Raw genomic sequence first — 18,166 nt, forward strand, 5'->3', positions numbered from 1 at the left:
TATAACTTAGTTGTCTTGAATGTTCTTGAATACTAACCAGTGGTTTTATGGAGATATCTGGTACAGTTCTCTTGAAAATGAGATTTCTTGTTTGTACTGGTTTATACTAGTTTATACTAGTTTGTATCGGTTTATACTGGTACATACTGGTTTGTTTTGGTTTATATTAGTTCATATTGATTTATACTAGTTTATACTAGTTTATACTAGTTATACTGGTTCATATTGGTTCATACTGGTTTATTTTGGTATATATTAGTTCATATTGATTTATACTAGTTTATACTAGTTTATACTAGTTATACTGGTTCATATTGGTTCATACTGGTTTATTTTGGTATATATTGGTTCATATTGGTACATAAGATAAGATAAGATAATATAAGATAAGATAATCCTTTATTTCTCCCTCAATGGGGAAACTCACTTGTTTAGCAGCAGTAACTCAACACACACATGCAGGGGAGGGGTAAAAATAAAGTAAAAAGTAAAAAATATATATAATTACGAAGTAATTATAATAATAGTACATTTTTTTGTCTTTTTTTTGTCTTTGCTTCTTGTCCAGATACCTCTGTTACTTGTCCAATATATCAATTCTTTTTCAATGTTTGAATCCAAATTACTAGTTTTGTTTTGTATAAAACCTCCTGAGTGGAGGTTCATAAACGGGTAATAATAATAATAAGCCTCGGCTTCAGCCTAAACCTTTTCAGTGCCATTTAAAATATTGGCAAGGCAAGGCAAGTTTATTTATATAGCACAATCTAATACAAGATGATTAAAGGTGCTTTACATCGACATTAAAAGCAGCAAGACATAATTGTACAGTAAATAAAATTAAGAGAAAAGGAGGTAAAATAATAAATAAAATGATAAGAAAAGAAGTAAAATAATAAAAAACACGAGCTGTTAAAAATAAGGGCAGTAGAGTACAGCATTGGACATATTGGACTATTTTTATGTTGTATTATGTTGTATCCAGATGGAGCGAAATAAAAACTCAAAATCAAAATCAAGTATAAACAGTATATACAGTTCATTGAAATGGAAGTAAAAGTAGTGAGAGAGAAAAAAAAAGAAACAGTGCAAAAAAAAGCAGGTAGAATGTGTGTGAGGTAGTGAGAGATGGATCTCCATGGTTCTGATGGAGCTCTCCATGGTCCTGATGGATCTCTCCATGGTCCTGATGAATCTGATGGATCTCTCCATGGTCCTGATGGATCTCTCCATGGTCCTGATGGATCTGATGGATCTCTCCATGGTCCTGATGGATCTCTCCATGGTGCTGATGGATCTCCCCATGGTCCTGATGGATCTCTCCATGGTCCTGATGGATCTCCATGGTCCTGATGGATCTCTCCATGGTTCTGATGGATCTCTCCATGGTCCTGATGGATCTCTCCATGGTCCTGATGGATCTGATGGATCTCTCCATGGTTCTGATGGATCTCTCCATGGTCCTGATGGATCTCTCCATTGTCCTGATGGATCTCTCCATGGTCCTGATGGATCTCCATGGAGCTGATGGATCTCTCCATGGTTCTGATGGATCTCTCCATGGTTCTGATGGATCTCCATGGAGCTGATGGATCTCTCCATGGTTCTGATGGATCTCCATGGAGCTGATGGATCTCTCCATGGTTCTGATGGATCTCTCCATGGTTCTGATGGATCTCCATGGAGCTGATGGATCTCTCCATGGTTCTGATGGATCTCTCCATGGTTCTGATGGATCTCTCCATGGTCCTGATGGATCTCTCCATGGTCCTGATGGATCTCTCCATGGTGCTGATGGAGCTGATGGATCTCTCCATGGTTCTGATGGATCTCTCCATGGTGCTGATGGATCTCTCCATGGTGCTGATGGATCTCTCCATGGTGCTGATGGATCTATCCATGGTGCTGATGGATCTCTCCATGGAGCTGATGGATCTCTCCATGGTTCTGATGGATCTCTCCATGGTGCTGATGGATCTCTCCATGGTGCTGATGGAGCTGATGGATCTCTCCATGGTCCTGATGGATCTCTCCATGGTGCTGATGGATCTCTCCATGGTGCTGATGGATCTCTCCATGGTGCTGATGGATCTATCCATGGTGCTGATGGATCTCTCCATGGAGCTGATGGATCTCTCCATGGTTCTGATGGATCTCTCCATGGTGCTGATGGATCTATCCATGGTGCTGATGGATCTCTCCATGGTGCTGATGGATCTCTCCATGGTGCTGATGGAGCTGATGGATCTCTCCATGGTCCTGATGGATCTCTCCATGGTGCTGATGGATCTCTCCATGGAGCTGATGGATCTCTCCATGGTCCTGATGGATCTCTCCATTGAGCTGATGGATTTCTCCATGGTGCTGATGGATCTCTCCATGGTGCTGATGGATCTCTCCATGGTCCTGATGGATCTCTCCATGGTCCTGATGGATCTCTCCATGGTGCTGATGGATCTCTCCATGGAGCTGATGGATCTCTCCATGGTGCTGATGGATCTCTCCATGGAGCTGATGGATCTATCCATGGAGCTGATGGATCTATCCATGGAGCTGATGGATCTATCCATGGTGCTGATGGATCTCTCCATGGTTCTACAGTAGTATTGGTTCATACTGGTTTATACTGGTTTATACTGGTTTATACTGGTTCATACTGGTTTATACTGGTTTATATTGGTTTATACTGGTTTGTTTATACTGGTTTATATTGGTTCATACTGGTTTATACTGGTTCATACTGGTTTATACTGGTTTATACTGGTTCATACTGGTTTATACTGGTTTATACTGGTTCATACTGGTTTATACTGGTTTTATACTGGTTTATATTGGTTTATACTGTATTTGTTTATACTGGTTTATACTGGTTTATACTGGTTTCTATTGGTTTATACTGGTTTGTTTATACTGGTTTATAGTGGTTTATACTGGTTTTATACTGGTTTATACTGGTCCATACTGGTTTATACTGGTTTAATCTGGTTTGTATTGGTTTATACTGGTTTATACTGGTTCATACTGGTTTATACTGGTTTATACTGGTTTTATACTGGTTTATACTGGTCCATACTGGTTTATACTGGTTTCTATTGGTTTATACTGGTTTGTTTATACTGGTTTATACTGGTTTATACTGGTTTATACTGGTTTATACTGGTTTTATACTGGTTTATACTGGTCCATACTGGTTTATACTGGTTTAATCTGGTTTGTATTGGTTTATACTGGTTTATACTGGTCCATACTGGTTTATACTGGTCCATACTGGTTTATACTGGTTTATACTGGTTCATACTGGTTTATACTGGTCCATACTGGTTTATACTGGTTTATACTGGTTTTATACTGGTTTATACTGTATTTGTTTATACTGGTTTATACTGGTTTATACTGGTTTATACTGGTTTATACTGGTTTATACTGGTTTGTATTGGTTTATACTGGTTTATACTGGTCCATACTGGTTTATACTGGTTTATACTGGTTTTATACTGGTTTATACTGGTTTAATCTGGTTTGTATTGGTTTATACTGGTTTATACTGGTTCATACTGGTTTATACTGGTCCATACTGGTTTATACTGGTCCATACTGGTTTATACTGGTTTATACTGGTTTTATACTGGTTTATACTGGTTTATACTGGTTTATACTGGTTTGTATTGGTTTATACTGGTTTATACTGGTTTATACTGGTTTATATTGGTTTATACCGGTTTATACTGGTTTATACTGGTTTATACTGGTTTGTTTATACTGGTTTATACTGGTTTATACTGGTTTATACTGGTTCATACTGGTTTTTACTGGTTTATACTGGTTTATATTGGTTTATACTGGTTTATACTGGTTTATACTGGTTTATACTGGTTTATACTGGTTTGTATTGGTTTGTATTGGTTTATACTGGTTTATACTGGTTTATATTGGTTTATACTGGTTTATACTGGTTTATACTGGTTTGTTTATACTGGTTTATACTGGTTTATACTGGTTTATATTGGTTTATACTGGTTTATACTGGTTCATACTGGTTTATACTGGTTTATACTGGTTCATACTGGTTTATACTGGTTCATACTGGTTTATACTGGTTTATACTGGTTAATACTGGTTTATATTGGTTTATACTGGTTTATACTGGTTTATACTGGTTTATACTGGTTTATACTGGTTCATACTGGTTTATACTGGTTAATACTGGTTTATATTGGTTTATACTGGTTTATACTGGTTTATACTGGTTTAAATTGGTTTGTACTGGTTCATACTGGTTTGTTTATACTGGTTTATACTGGTTTATACTGTACTGGTTTATACTGGTTTATACTGGTTCATACTGGTTTATACTGGTTTGTTTATACTGGTTTATACTGGTTTAAATTGGTTTATACTGGTTTATACTGGTTTATACTGGTTTATACTGGTTTATATTGGTTTATACTGGTTTATACTGGTTTATATTGGTTTATACTGGTTTGTTTATACTGGTTTATACTGGTTTAAATTGGTTTATACTGGTTTATACTGGTTTATACTGGTTTATATTGGTTTATACTGGTTTATACTGGTTTATACTGGTTTGTTTATACTGGTTTATACTGGTTTATACTGGTTTATACTGTACTGGTTTATACTGGTTTATACTGGTTCATACTGGTTTATACTGGTTTGTACTGGTTCATACTGGTTTATACTGGTTTATACTGGTTTGTACTGGTTTGTATTGGTTTATACTGGTTTATACTGGTTTATACTGGTTTACACTGGTTTGTATTGGTATGTACTGGTTTATACTGGTTCATACTGGTTTATACTGGTTTATACTGGTTCATACTGGTTTATACTGGTCCATACTGGTTCATACTGGTTTATACTGGTTTATACTGGTCCATACTGGTTTATACTGGTTCATACTGGTTTATACTGGTTTATACTGGTCCATACTGGTTTATACTGGTTTATACTGGTTTTATACTGGTTTATATTGGTTTATACTGGTTTATACTGGTTCATACTGGTTTATACTGGTTTTATACTGGTTTATATTGGTTTATACTGGTTTATACTGGTTTTATACTGGTTTATATTGGTTTATACTGTATTTGTTTATACTGGTTTATACTGGTTTATACTGGTTTCTATTGGTTTATACTGGTTTGTTTATACTGGTTTATAGTGGTTTATACTGGTTTTATACTGGTTTATACTGGTCCATACTGGTTTATACTGGTTTAATCTGGTTTGTATTGGTTTATACTGGTTTATACTGGTTCATACTGGTTTATACTGGTTTATACTGGTTTTATACTGGTTTATACTGGTCCATACTGGTTTATACTGGTTTCTATTGGTTTATACTGGTTTGTTTATACTGGTTTATACTGGTTTATACTGGTTTATACTGGTTTATACTGGTTTTATACTGGTTTATACTGGTCCATACTGGTTTATACTGGTTTAATCTGGTTTGTATTGGTTTATACTGGTTTATACTGGTCCATACTGGTTTATACTGGTCCATACTGGTTTATACTGGTTTATACTGGTTCATACTGGTTTATACTGGTCCATACTGGTTTATACTGGTTTATACTGGTTTTATACTGGTTTATACTGTATTTGTTTATACTGGTTTATACTGGTTTATACTGGTTTATACTGGTTTATACTGGTTTGTATTGGTTTATACTGGTTTATACTGGTCCATACTGGTTTATACTGGTTTATACTGGTTTTATACTGGTTTATACTGGTTTAATCTGGTTTGTATTGGTTTATACTGGTTTATACTGGTTCATACTGGTTTATACTGGTCCATACTGGTTTATACTGGTCCATACTGGTTTATACTGGTTTATACTGGTTTTATACTGGTTTATACTGGTTTATACTGGTTTATAGTGGTTTGTATTGGTTTATACTGGTTTATACTGGTTTATATTGGTTTATACCGGTTTATACTGGTTTATACTGGTTTATACTGGTTTGTTTATACTGGTTTATACTGGTTTATACTGGTTTATACTGGTTCATACTGGTTTTTACTGGTTTATACTGGTTTATATTGGTTTATACTGGTTTATACTGGTTTATACTGGTTTATATTGGTTTATACTGGTTTGTTTATACTGGTTTATACTGGTTTATACTGGTTTATATTGGTTTATACTGGTTTATACTGGTTCATACTGGTTTGTTTATACTGGTTTATACTGGTTTATACTGGTTTATATTGGTTTATACTGGTTTATACTGGTTCATACTGGTTTATACTGGTTTATATTGGTTTATACTGGTTTGTTTATACTGGTTTATACTGGTTTATACTGGTTTATATTGGTTCATACTGGTTTATACTGGTTTGTACTGGTTCATACTGGTTTATACTGGTTTATACTGGTTTGTACTGGTTTGTATTGGTTTATACTGGTTTATACTGGTTTATACTGGTTTACACTGGTTTGTATTGGTATATACTGGTTTATACTGGTTCATACTGGTTTATACTGGTTTATACTGGTTCATACTGGTTTATACTGGTCCATACTGGTTCATACTGGTTTATACTGGTTTATACTGGTCCATACTGGTTTATACTGGTTCATACTGGTTTATACTGGTTTATACTGGTCCATACTGGTTTATACTGGTTTATACTGGTTTTATACTGGTTTATATTGGTTTATACTGGTTTATACTGGTTCATACTGGTTTATACTGGTTTTATACTGGTTTATATTGGTTTATACTGGTTTATACTGGTTTTATACTGGTTTATATTGGTTTATACTGTATTTGTTTATACTGGTTTATACTGGTTTATACTGGTTTCTATTGGTTTATACTGGTTTGTTTATACTGGTTTATAGTGGTTTATACTGGTTTTATACTGGTTTATACTGGTCCATACTGGTTTATACTGGTTTAATCTGGTTTGTATTGGTTTATACTGGTTTATACTGGTTCATACTGGTTTATACTGGTTTATACTGGTTTTATACTGGTTTATACTGGTCCATACTGGTTTATACTGGTTTCTATTGGTTTATACTGGTTTGTTTATACTGGTTTATACTGGTTTATACTGGCTTATACTGGTTTATACTGGTTTTATACTGGTTTATACTGGTCCATACTGGTTTATACTGGTTTAATCTGGTTTGTATTGGTTTATACTGGTTTATACTGGTCCATACTGGTTTATACTGGTCCATACTGGTTTATACTGGTTTATACTGGTTCATACTGGTTTATACTGGTCCATACTGGTTTATACTGGTTTATACTGGTTTTATACTGGTTTATACTGTATTTGTTTATACTGGTTTATACTGGTTTATACTGGTTTATACTGGTTTATACTGGTTTATACTGGTTTGTATTGGTTTATACTGGTTTATACTGGTCCATACTGGTTTATACTGGTTTATACTGGTTTTATACTGGTTTATACTGGTTTAATCTGGTTTGTATTGGTTTATACTGGTTTATACTGGTTCATACTGGTTTATACTGGTCCATACTGGTTTATACTGGTCCATACTGGTTTATACTGGTTTATACTGGTTTTATACTGGTTTATACTGGTTTATACTGGTTTATACTGGTTTGTATTGGTTTATACTGGTTTATACTGGTTTATACTGGTTTATATTGGTTTATACCGGTTTATACTGGTTTATACTGGTTTATACTGGTTTGTTTATACTGGTTTATACTGGTTTATACTGGTTTATACTGGTTCATACTGGTTTTTACTGGTTTATACTGGTTTATATTGGTTTATACTGGTTTATACTGGTTTATACTGGTTTATATTGGTTTATACTGGTTTGTTTATACTGGTTTATACTGGTTTATACTGGTTTATATTGGTTTATACTGGTTTATACTGGTTTATACTGGTTTGTTTATACTGGTTTATACTGGTTTATACTGGTTTATATTGGTTTATACTGGTTTATACTGGTTCATACTGGTTTATACTGGTTTATACTGGTTCATACTGGTTTATACTGGTTCATACTGGTTTATACTGGTTTATACTGGTTAATACTGGTTTATACTGGTTTATACTGGTTTACACTGGTTTGTATTGGTATATACTGGTTTATACTGGTTCATACTGGTTTATACTGGTTTATACTGGTTCATACTGGTTTATACTGGTCCATACTGGTTCATACTGGTTTATACTGGTTTATACTGGTCCATACTGGTTTATACTGGTTCATACTGGTTTATACTGGTTTATACTGGTCCATACTGGTTTATACTGGTTTATACTGGTTTTATACTGGTTTATATTGGTTTATACTGGTTTATACTGGTTCATACTGGTTTATACTGGTTTTATACTGGTTTATATTGGTTTATACTGGTTTATACTGGTTTTATACTGGTTTATATTGGTTTATACTGTATTTGTTTATACTGGTTTATACTGGTTTATACTGGTTTCTATTGGTTTATACTGGTTTGTTTATACTGGTTTATAGTGGTTTATACTGGTTTTATACTGGTTTATACTGGTCCATACTGGTTTATACTGGTTTAATCTGGTTTGTATTGGTTTATACTGGTTTATACTGGTTCATACTGGTTTATACTGGTTTATACTGGTTTTATACTGGTTTATACTGGTCCATACTGGTTTATACTGGTTTCTATTGGTTTATACTGGTTTGTTTATACTGGTTTATACTGGTTTTATACTGGTTTATACTGGTCCATACTGGTTTATACTGGTTTAATCTGGTTTGTATTGGTTTATACTGGTTTATACTGGTCCATACTGGTTTATACTGGTCCATACTGGTTTATACTGGTTTATACTGGTTCATACTGGTTTATACTGGTCCATACTGGTTTATACTGGTTTATACTGGTTTTATACTGGTTTATACTGTATTTGTTTATACTGGTTTATACTGGTTTATACTGGTTTATACTGGTTTATACTGGTTTGTATTGGTTTATACTGGTTTATACTGGTCCATACTGGTTTATACTGGTTTATACTGGTTTTATACTGGTTTATACTGGTTTAATCTGGTTTGTATTGGTTTATACTGGTTTATACTGGTTCATACTGGTTTATACTGGTCCATACTGGTTTATACTGGTCCATACTGGTTTATACTGGTTTATACTGGTTTTATACTGGTTTATACTGGTTTATACTGGTTTATAGTGGTTTGTATTGGTTTATACTGGTTTATACTGGTTTATATTGGTTTATACCGGTTTATACTGGTTTATACTGGTTTATACTGGTTTGTTTATACTGGTTTATACTGGTTTATACTGGTTTATACTGGTTCATACTGGTTTTTACTGGTTTATACTGGTTTATATTGGTTTATACTGGTTTATACTGGTTTATACTGGTTTATATTGGTTTATACTGGTTTGTTTATACTGGTTTATACTGGTTTATACTGGTTTATATTGGTTTATACTGGTTTATACTGGTTCATACTGGTTTGTTTATACTGGTTTATACTGGTTTATACTGGTTTATATTGGTTTATACTGGTTTATACTGGTTCATACTGGTTTATACTGGTTTATATTGGTTTATACTGGTTTGTTTATACTGGTTTATACTGGTTTATACTGGTTTATATTGGTTCATACTGGTTTATACTGGTTTGTACTGGTTCATACTGGTTTATACTGGTTTATACTGGTTTGTACTGGTTTGTATTGGTTTATACTGGTTTATACTGGTTTATACTGGTTTACACTGGTTTGTATTGGTATATACTGGTTTATACTGGTTCATACTGGTTTATACTGGTTTATACTGGTTCATACTGGTTTATACTGGTCCATACTGGTTCATACTGGTTTATACTGGTTTATACTGGTCCATACTGGTTTATACTGGTTCATACTGGTTTATACTGGTTTATACTGGTCCATACTGGTTTATACTGGTTTATACTGGTTTTATACTGGTTTATATTGGTTTATACTGGTTTATACTGGTTCATACTGGTTTATACTGGTTTTATACTGGTTTATATTGGTTTATACTGGTTTATACTGGTTTTATACTGGTTTATATTGGTTTATACTGTATTTGTTTATACTGGTTTATACTGGTTTATACTGGTTTCTATTGGTTTATACTGGTTTGTTTATACTGGTTTATAGTGGTTTATACTGGTTTTATACTGGTTTATACTGGTCCATACTGGTTTATACTGGTTTAATCTGGTTTGTATTGGTTTATACTGGTTTATACTGGTTCATACTGGTTTATACTGGTTTATACTGGTTTTATACTGGTTTATACTGGTCCATACTGGTTTATACTGGTTTCTATTGGTTTATACTGGTTTGTTTATACTGGTTTATACTGGTTTATACTGGTTTATACTGGTTTATACTGGTTTTATACTGGTTTATACTGGTCCATACTGGTTTATACTGGTTTAATCTGGTTTGTATTGGTTTATACTGGTTTATACTGGTCCATACTGGTTTATACTGGTCCATACTGGTTTATACTGGTTTATACTGGTTCATACTGGTTTATACTGGTCCATACTGGTTTATACTGGTTTATACTGGTTTTATACTGGTTTATACTGTATTTGTTTATACTGGTTTATACTGGTTTATACTGGTTTATACTGGTTTATACTGGTTTGTATTGGTTTATACTGGTTTATACTGGTCCATACTGGTTTATACTGGTTTATACTGGTTTTATACTGGTTTATACTGGTTTAATCTGGTTTGTATTGGTTTATACTGGTTTATACTGGTTCATACTGGTTTATACTGGTCCATACTGGTTTATACTGGTCCATACTGGTTTATACTGGTTTATACTGGTTTTATACTGGTTTATACTGGTTTATACTGGTTTATACTGGTTTGTATTGGTTTATACTGGTTTATACTGGTTTATACTGGTTTATATTGGTTTATACCGGTTTATACTGGTTTATACTGGTTTATACTGGTTTGTTTATACTGGTTTATACTGGTTTATACTGGTTTATACTGGTTCATACTGGTTTTTACTGGTTTATACTGGTTTATATTGGTTTATACTGGTTTATACTGGTTTATACTGGTTTATATTGGTTTATACTGGTTTGTTTATACTGGTTTATACTGGTTTATACTGGTTTATATTGGTTTATACTGGTTTATACTGGTTTATACTGGTTTGTTTATACTGGTTTATACTGGTTTATACTGGTTTATATTGGTTTATACTGGTTTATACTGGTTCATACTGGTTTATACTGGTTTATACTGGTTCATACTGGTTTATACTGGTTCATACTGGTTTATACTGGTTTATACTGGTTAATACTGGTTTATACTGGTTTATACTGGTTTACACTGGTTTGTATTGGTATATACTGGTTTATACTGGTTCATACTGGTTTATACTGGTTTATACTGGTTCATACTGGTTTATACTGGTCCATACTGGTTCATACTGGTTTATACTGGTTTATACTGGTCCATACTGGTTTATACTGGTTCATACTGGTTTATACTGGTTTATACTGGTCCATACTGGTTTATACTGGTTTATACTGGTTTTATACTGGTTTATATTGGTTTATACTGGTTTATACTGGTTCATACTGGTTTATACTGGTTTTATACTGGTTTATATTGGTTTATACTGGTTTATACTGGTTTTATACTGGTTTATATTGGTTTATACTGTATTTGTTTATACTGGTTTATACTGGTTTATACTGGTTTCTATTGGTTTATACTGGTTTGTTTATACTGGTTTATAGTGGTTTATACTGGTTTTATACTGGTTTATACTGGTCCATACTGGTTTATACTGGTTTAATCTGGTTTGTATTGGTTTATACTGGTTTATACTGGTTCATACTGGTTTATACTGGTTTATACTGGTTTTATACTGGTTTATACTGGTCCATACTGGTTTATACTGGTTTCTATTGGTTTATACTGGTTTGTTTATACTGGTTTATACTGGTTTATACTGGTTTATACTGGTTTATACTGGTTTTATACTGGTTTATACTGGTCCATACTGGTTTATACTGGTTTAATCTGGTTTGTATTGGTTTATACTGGTTTATACTGGTCCATACTGGTTTATACTGGTCCATACTGGTTTATACTGGTTTATACTGGTTCATACTGGTTTATACTGGTCCATACTGGTTTATACTGGTTTATACTGGTTTTATACTGGTTTATACTGTATTTGTTTATACTGGTTTATACTGGTTTATACTGGTTTATACTGGTTTATACTGGTTTGTATTGGTTTATACTGGTTTATACTGGTCCATACTGGTTTATACTGGTTTATACTGGTTTTATACTGGTTTATACTGGTTTAATCTGGTTTGTATTGGTTTATACTGGTTTATACTGGTTCATACTGGTTTATACTGGTCCATACTGGTTTATACTGGTCCATACTGGTTTATACTGGTTTATACTGGTTTTATACTGGTTTATACTGGTTTATACTGGTTTATAGTGGTTTGTATTGGTTTATACTGGTTTATACTGGTTTATATTGGTTTATACCGGTTTATACTGGTTTATACTGGTTTATACTGGTTTGTTTATACTGGTTTATACTGGTTTATACTGGTTTATACTGGTTCATACTGGTTTTTACTGGTTTATACTGGTTTATATTGGTTTATACTGGTTTATACTGGTTTATACTGGTTTATATTGGTTTATACTGGTTTGTTTATACTGGTTTATACTGGTTTATACTGGTTTATATTGGTTTATACTGGTTTATACTGGTTCATACTGGTTTGTTTATACTGGTTTATACTGGTTTATACTGGTTTATATTGGTTTATACTGGTTTATACTGGTTCATACTGGTTTATACTGGTTTATATTGGTTTATACTGGTTTGTTTATACTGGTTTATACTGGTTTATACTGGTTTATATTGGTTCATACTGGTTTATACTGGTTTGTACTGGTTCATACTGGTTTATACTGGTTTATACTGGTTTGTACTGGTTTGTATTGGTTTATACTGGTTTATACTGGTTTATACTGGTTTACACTGGTTTGTATTGGTATATACTGGTTTATACTGGTTCATACTGGTTTATACTGGTTTATACTGGTTCATACTGGTTTATACTGGTCCATACTGGTTCATACTGGTTTATACTGGTTTATACTGGTCCATACTGGTTTATACTGGTTCATACTGGTTTATACTGGTTTATACTGGTCCATACTGGTTTATACTGGTTTATACTGGTTTTATACTGGTTTATATTGGTTTATACTGGTTTATACTGGTTCATACTGGTTTATACTGGTTTTATACTGGTTTATATTGGTTTATACTGGTTTATACTGGTTTTATACTGGTTTATATTGGTTTATACTGTATTTGTTTATACTGGTTTATACTGGTTTATACTGGTTTCTATTGGTTTATACTGGTTTGTTTATACTGGTTTATAGTGGTTTATACTGGTTTTATACTGGTTTATACTGGTCCATACTGGTTTATACTGGTTTAATCTGGTTTGTATTGGTTTATACTGGTTTATACTGGTTCATACTGGTTTATACTGGTTTATACTGGTTTTATACTGGTTTATACTGGTCCATACTGGTTTATACTGGTTTAATCTGGTTTGTATTGGTTTATACTGGTTTATACTGGTCCATACTGGTTTATACTGGTCCATACTGGTTTATACTGGTTTATACTGGTTCATACTGGTTTATACTGGTCCATACTGGTTTATACTGGTTTATACTGGTTTTATACTGGTTTATACTGTATTTGTTTATACTGGTTTATACTGGTTTATACTGGTTTATACTGGTTTATACTGGTTTATACTGGTTTGTATTGGTTTATACTGGTTTATACTGGTCCATACTGGTTTATACTGGTTTATACTGGTTTTATACTGGTTTATACTGGTTTAATCTGGTTTGTATTGGTTTATACTGGTTTATACTGGTTCATACTGGTTTATACTGGTCCATACTGGTTTATACTGGTCCATACTGGTTTATACTGGTTTATACTGGTTTTATACTGGTTTATACTGGTTTATACTGGTTTATACTGGTTTGTATTGGTTTATACTGGTTTATACTGGTTTATACTGGTTTATATTGGTTTATACCGGTTTATACTGGTTTATACTGGTTTATACTGGTTTGTTTATACTGGTTTATACTGGTTTATACTGGTTTATACTGGTTCATACTGGTTTTTACTGGTTTATACTGGTTTATATTGGTTTATACTGGTTTATACTGGTTTATACTGGTTTATATTGGTTTATACTGGTTTGTTTATACTGGTTTATACTGGTTTATACTGGTTTATATTGGTTTATACTGGTTTATACTGGTTTATACTGGTTTGTTTATACTGGTTTATACTGGTTTATATTGGTTTATACTGGTTTGTTTATACTGGTTTATACTGGTTTATACTGGTTTATACTGGTTTATACTGGTTTTATACTGGTTTATACTGGTCCATACTGGTTTATACTGGTTTAATCTGGTTTGTATTGGTTTATACTGGTTTATACTGGTCCATACTGGTTTATACTGGTCCATACTGGTTTATACTGGTTTATACTGGTTCATACTGGTTTATACTGGTCCATACTGGTTTATACTGGTTTATACTGGTTTTATACTGGTTTATACTGTATTTGTTTATACTGGTTTATACTGGTTTATACTGGTTTATACTGGTTTATACTGGTTTATACTGGTTTGTATTGGTTTATACTGGTTTATACTGGTCCATACTGGTTTATACTGGTTTATACTGGTTTTATACTGGTTTATACTGGTTTAATCTGGTTTGTATTGGTTTATACTGGTTTATACTGGTTCATACTGGTTTATACTGGTCCATACTGGTTTATACTGGTCCATACTGGTTTATACTGGTTTATACTGGTTTTATACTGGTTTATACTGGTTTATACTGGTTTATACTGGTTTGTATTGGTTTATACTGGTTTATACTGGTTTATACTGGTTTATATTGGTTTATACCGGTTTATACTGGTTTATACTGGTTTATACTGGTTTGTTTATACTGGTTTATACTGGTTTATACTGGTTCATACTGGTTTTTACTGGTTTATACTGGTTTATATTGGTTTATACTGGTTTATACTGGTTTATACTGGTTTATATTGGTTTATACTGGTTTGTTTATACTGGTTTATACTGGTTTATACTGGTTTATATTGGTTTATACTGGTTTATACTGGTTTATACTGGTTTGTTTATACTGGTTTATACTGGTTTATACTGGTTTATATTGGTTTATACTGGTTTATACTGGTTCATACTGGTTTATACTGGTTTATACTGGTTCATACTGGTTTATACTGGTTCATACTGGTTAATACTGGTTTATATTGGTTTATACTGGTTTATACTGGTTTATACTGGTTTATACTGGTTTATACTGGTTCATACTGGTTTATACTGGTTAATACTGGTTTATATTGGTTTATACTGGTTCATACTGGTTTGTTTATACTGGTTTATACTGGTTTATACTGTACTGGTTTATACTGGTTTATACTGGTTTATACTGGTTTATACTGGTTTATACTGGTTCATACTGGTTTATACTGGTTCATACTGGTTTATATTGGTTTATACTGGTTCATACTGGTTTGTTTATACTGGTTTATACTGGTTTATACTGTACTGGTTTATACTGGTCCATACTGGTTTATACTGGTTTAATCTGGTTTGTATTGGTATATACTGGTTTATACTGGTCCATACTGGTTTATACTGGTCCATACTGGTTTATACTGGTTTATACTGGTTCATACTGGTTTATACTGGTCCATACTGGTTTATACTGGTTTATACTGGTTTTATACTGGTTTATACTGTATTTGTTTATACTGGTTTATACTGGTTTATACTGGTTTATACTGGTTTATACTGGTTTATACTGGTTTGTATTGGTTTATACTGGTTTATACTGGTCCATACTGGTTTATACTGGTTTATACTGGTTTTATACTGGTTTATACTGGTTTAATCTGGTTTGTATTGGTTTATACTGGTTTATACTGGTTCATACTGGTTTATACTGGTCCATACTGGTTTATACTGGTCCATACTGGTTTATACTGGTTTATACTGGTTTTATACTGGTTTATACTGGTTTATACTGGTTTATACTGGTTTGTATTGGTTTATACTGGTTTATACTGGTTTATACTGGTTTATATTGGTTTATACCGGTTTATACTGGTTTATACTGGTTTATACTGGTTTGTTTATACTGGTTTATACTGGTTTATACTGGTTTATACTGGTTCATACTGGTTTTTACTGGTTTATACTGGTTTATATTGGTTTATACTGGTTTATACTGGTTTATACTGGTTTATATTGGTTTATACTGGTTTGTTTATACTGGTTTATACTGGTTTATACTGGTTTATATTGGTTTATACTGGTTTATACTGGTTTATACTGGTTTGTTTATACTGGTTTATACTGGTTTATACTGGTTTATATTGGTTTATACTGGTTTATACTGGTTCATACTGGTTTATACTGGTTTATACTGGTTCATACTGGTTTATACTGGTTCATACTGGTTTATACTGGTTTATACTGGTTAATACTGGTTTATATTGGTTTATACTGGTTTATACTGGTTTATACTGGTTTATACTGGTTTATACTGGTTCATACTGGTTTATACTGGTTAATACTGGTTTATATTGGTTTATACTGGTTCATACTGGTTTGTTTATACTGGTTTATACTGGTTTATACTGTACTGGTTTATACTGGTTTATACTGGTTTATACTGGTTTGTTTATACTGGTTTATACTGGTTTAAATTGGTTTATACTGGTTTATACTGGTTTATACTGGTTTATACTGGTTTATATTGGTTTATACTGGTTTATACTGGTTTATATTGGTTTGTTTATACTGGTTTATACTGGTTTATATTGGTTTATACTGGTTTGTTTATACTGGTTTATACTGGTTTAAATTGGTTTATACTGGTTTATACTGGTTTATACTGGTTTATACTGGTTTATATTGGTTTATACTGGTTTATACTGGTTTATACTGGTTTGTTTATACTGGTTTATACTGGTTTATACTGGTTTATACTGTACTGGTTTATACTGGTTTATACTGGTTCATACTGGTTTATACTGGTTTGTACTGGTTCATACTGGTTTATACTGGTTTATACTGGTTTGTACTGGTTTGTATTGGTTTATACTGGTTTATACTGGTTTATACTGGTTTACACTGGTTTGTATTGGTATATACTGGTTTATACTGGTTTATACTGGTTTATACTGGTTTGTATTGGTTTATACTGGTTTATACTGGTTTTTACTGGTTTATACTGGTTCATACTGGTTTATACTGGTTTATACTGGTTTATATTGGTTTATGCTGGTTTATACTGGTTTATACTGGTTTATACTGGTTTATAATGGTTTATACTGGTTTATACTGGTTTATACTGGTTTATACTGGTTTATACTGGTTTGTACTGGTTTATACTGGTTTATACTGGTTTGTATTGGTTTATACTGGTTTGCATTGGTTTATACTGGTTGATACCGGTACATACTGGTTTGTACTGTTTTGTATTGGTTTGTTCTGGTTTTCAGTGGTTTATACAGGTTTTTTACTGGTTTGTATTGGTTCATATTGGTTTATACTGGTTGATACCGGTACATACTGGTTTATACTGGTTTGTATTGGTTTATACTGGTTTATACTGGTTTATACTGGTTTATACTGGTTCATATTGGTTTATACTGGTTCATACCAGTTCATACTGGTTTATACTAGACTGTACTCTTCCTCGTGTACACGTGAAGCCCATGTTTGGTAAACGGAGAGCAGACTCCCCTTCTGTGGAGCTCAAGGTCTGGTTGCCAGGTACAGAGGGAGACGGTAACCATGGCAACCAGTAACCGTTGACAACCAGCATCCATGCTTGAGCTCCATAACTACTGGAGTAGCTCCTGAAAACACGTATACACGTTGTTCCTCATTTTATTTAACAGTTTGAAAGCATTTACCACAATTTTGGTTAAAAAAAAATATTTTTATTGGTTTGCACACTTACAATAAGAGTAAAACAAAT

Source organism: Cololabis saira, chromosome 23 (genome assembly GCF_033807715.1).
Source record: "Cololabis saira isolate AMF1-May2022 chromosome 23, fColSai1.1, whole genome shotgun sequence".
NCBI lineage: Eukaryota > Metazoa > Chordata > Actinopteri > Beloniformes > Belonidae > Cololabis > Cololabis saira.